This window comes from Propithecus coquereli, unplaced genomic scaffold (genome assembly GCF_000956105.1).
Source record: "Propithecus coquereli isolate 6110/MARCELLA unplaced genomic scaffold, Pcoq_1.0 Scaffold188, whole genome shotgun sequence".
Taxonomy (NCBI): Eukaryota; Metazoa; Chordata; class Mammalia; order Primates; family Indriidae; genus Propithecus; species Propithecus coquereli.
In genome coordinates this window covers 3,115,523-3,118,832 of record NW_012143634.1, presented here as the reverse complement: position 1 = coordinate 3,118,832, position 3,310 = coordinate 3,115,523, and the positions used below count along the sequence as shown (strand labels likewise).

The 3,310-nt window shown below is 44.0% G+C and overlaps 1 pseudogene across 1 annotated transcript in view; it reads left to right on the top strand.

Annotated features, from left to right (window-relative positions):
• LOC105809034 overlaps nucleotides 1–2,820 on the top strand; it is a 66,622-nt pseudogene extending 63,802 nt beyond the window's left edge. Inside the window, exon 2 of the transcript XR_001137414.1 lies at nucleotides 2,266–2,820. The product of XR_001137414.1 is annotated as a transmembrane 7 superfamily member 3 pseudogene (transcript). The remainder of the gene's footprint in view (nucleotides 1–2,265) is intronic.
• The last annotated feature ends 490 nt before the right edge of the window (nucleotides 2,821–3,310 follow it).

Below are 3,310 nucleotides of genomic sequence, written 5' to 3'. Positions count from 1 at the left end.
TAATTTCCTTTCTTCTGCTGGGTTTGGGGTTGGTCTTTTCTTCTTTTTCCAGTTCTTTGAGTTAATTCATTAGGTTGTCTGTTTGTGATCTTTTTGACTTTTGGATATAAGCATTTATGGAGATAAACTTTCCTCTTAGGACTGTTTTGGCTGTGTCCCACAGATTTTGGTAACTTGTGTCACCTTTGTCATTTAGTTCAAAGAATCTTTTGATTTCCAGTTTTATTTCGTCATTTATGAAGGAATCGTTCAGCAGGGAGTTGTTTAATTTCCAAGACTTTGTGTAGAGATGAGAGTTTCTGTTGGGGTTGATTTCTGTTTTTATTCCACTGTGATCTGAGAAGATGCATGGTATAATTTCTATTTTTTTAAAATTTTTTGAGGCATTCTTTGTGTCCTAGGATATGGTCAATCTTAGAGAATGTCCCATGAGCTGCTGACAAGAACGTATATTCTGTGGTGTTTTAGTAGAATATCCTGTAAATGTCAGTCAGGCCCATTTGTTCTAGGGTTCTGTTTAAGTCCATAATTTTTTTGTTAATTTTCTGTTTGGAGGATCTGTCCTGTGCTGTCAGTGGGGTGTTGAAATCTCTGACTATAATGGTGTTGCTGTTCATCACATTGTTTAGGTTAAGTAAAGTTTGCTTTATGAACCTGGGTGCATCTAGGTTGGGTGCATACATATTTAGAATTGTTATGTCTTCTTGTTGAACTGTGCCTTTCACCATTATATAGTGGTCCTCTTTGTCTTTCATTACTTTTGTTGATTTAAAAGCTAAGTTATCTGAGATCAAAAGTGCTACACCAGCCTTCTTTTGGCTTCCATTTGCTTGAAATATTGATTTCTACCCCTTTACCTTGAGTCTAAATGCATCCTTGCAGGTTAGATGTATTTCCTGAAGACAGCAGATATCTGGCTTCTATTTTTTTATCCATTTGGCCAGCCTATGTCTCTTGAGAGGTGAGTTCAAGCCATTCACATTTATTGAAAGAATTGATAAGTGGGGTAAATTGTTCATCAAATTGTTGAGTTACTTTTTGTTGCTTTGTTTTCGATCTTGAGCCATTGTGGATTCTAGCCTTTGATCTTTAGCTTTTGAGTGGTTTTACATTCGTGAGTGTTTATTGTGCTGGTCCTTGTGTAATTCAGCTTTGAGTACTTCTTGGAGAGCTGGTCGTCTCTTGGTGAATTCCCAGAGACTTTGTTTATCTGAGAATGTCTTTATTTCTCCTTCATATATAAAACTTAATTTTTCAGGGTACAGAACTCTAGGTTGGGCCTTATTCTCTTTCAGAAGAGTGAGAATGGGGCCCCAGGCTCTTCTTGCTTGTAGGGTTTCAGTTGAGAAGTCTGAAGTTATTCTGATGGGCTTTCCTTTGTATGTTACTTGTTTCTTTTGCCTGACAGCTCGTAGAAGGGCCTCCTTAGTTGATATTTTAGCCAATCTGATGACTGCATGACGTGGTGTCTTTCTGTTTGCATTGAATCTCCCTGGGGTCCGCTGTGCTTCTTGTATCTGTATATCTAGATTTTTAGCAAGACCTCGTAAATTCTCCTCTATTAAATCTTCATATAGGTTATCCAGCCCTTGCGTGGTTTCTTCTTCATTTTCCGGAACACCAATCACACTCAGGTTTGGTTTTTTCACATAATCCCACATTTCTGTAAACTTGTTTCTTTTTTCTGTATTTTCTGCTCAATATCTGTGACTGACTTATTTATCCCGAAGGAGCTGTCTTCAATCTCTGAGATTCTTTCTTCTGTTTGATCTACCCTGTTCTTTAGGCTTTCCACAGTGTTTTGAAGTTCCCTGAATATGTCTTTTATTTCTAGGAGTTCGGTTTGATTTTTCTTTAATATTTCAATTTCTTTAGTGAATTTTTCTTCCAAATCCTGGATTTTTTCTGTGGTTTCCTTGTGATGGTTATCCATTTTTCCTTGAATATCATTGAGCTTACTTACAATCCACGTTTGGAATTCTTCTTCTGTCATTTTTGTATTCTGGACCTGGTTAGTGTTCATTGCTAGAGAGCTGGTGTTCTTCTTTGGGGGTGTGTTTTCCATTTGCTTTTTCATACTTCCAGAAATCTTTTGCTGAGTCCCTCCCATTTGGATTCACTGTTACTTTTGTTTTGTTCTGTTGCTAGAGGGAGCCGCTAGTATGTTGTCCAGGGTTCTCTTGATGGGAGGGGTTATTTGGGGAGCTTGTTTTGGTCTCTTGCTGGGGGTTTTGATTCCCTATTTGTGGGTTTCTCTGTTGGTAGCTGACCGGAGGCGGAAATGAAATCCTATCGGATGACCTGAACTGGTCTGGTGAGGAAAGCCACCGGTCTGTCAGCTATTGGTCAGTGCCAAAGCCCCAGGGACTGGCGCTTGTCGCAGAGGGGGAGTGGCTCTTTATGTCTCGCTTCCGCAAGCTCAGAGGCCGTGCAAAAGACACTGGCCAAGGGGAGTGGGATCCTCTCCAAACTGCCCAAGGCCCCAGTGCCTTCAGCTTCCGTAGGCGTCTGCCCCTCACAACTGAGGAGGCACTCAGAATTCACTGCTTAAAGAAAGGGGCCTGGCTAATTGACTTTAGGTCCTGGAAGGGCAGAGTTCGTTGCAAGGGCTCCCAAGCTGGGGGAAGGGATCAGTTCCGCACCGTACCGCGACCTGCTGTGGGCCCTGAGCTGGCGTTAGCCCGCCCCCAGGGTGCTGGCTCCAGAGGGAGGCGCTCAGGGGCTGGGAGGTACCCGATCAGGGAGTCAGTCGAGTCACCAGGGTGCTCCGCCATCTCCTTTATGTCTCCCTCCCCGAATCTCAGGCAAGTCAGGCAATAGCTCTTGCTTCAGTAGAGCAGTCCCAATCGCCAGCAGCAGTTTCCAGGTTAGAATCCTCTACTTAGTAATCACCTCCCCGTTCAGGACCTGCTGGGTGCCAGAGACCAGATTCCTGACTCCTAACTGCCTCCGGAGGTAGCCCAGACCAGCTCCTACTCTGTCCAGTGCAGTCCTGACACGGGGCGGGGAGTTCAAGATGCTTCCTGCTCGTGTCCACTCTCCACTGAGCCGCACATCTCCTGACACAATTCTACATCCACTTCACACCAGCCCCTGACTCTCGGTGGGCTTGTAAGTCAGTGGGGAAGCTAGACTGTCTCATGAGGGACTTATCCAGGTGCACTTACTGGCCAGGCTGGCGCCTCCATCTCACGTTCCACTCTCTATTGTCTGTCCGCGCTTTCCAGGTTTTGCATTCCAATCTCCCGTTCACCTTATTCTTTTTTCTGATTTGTGTGTCTCCCGCTGAATCTCCACCGATTCACCTCGC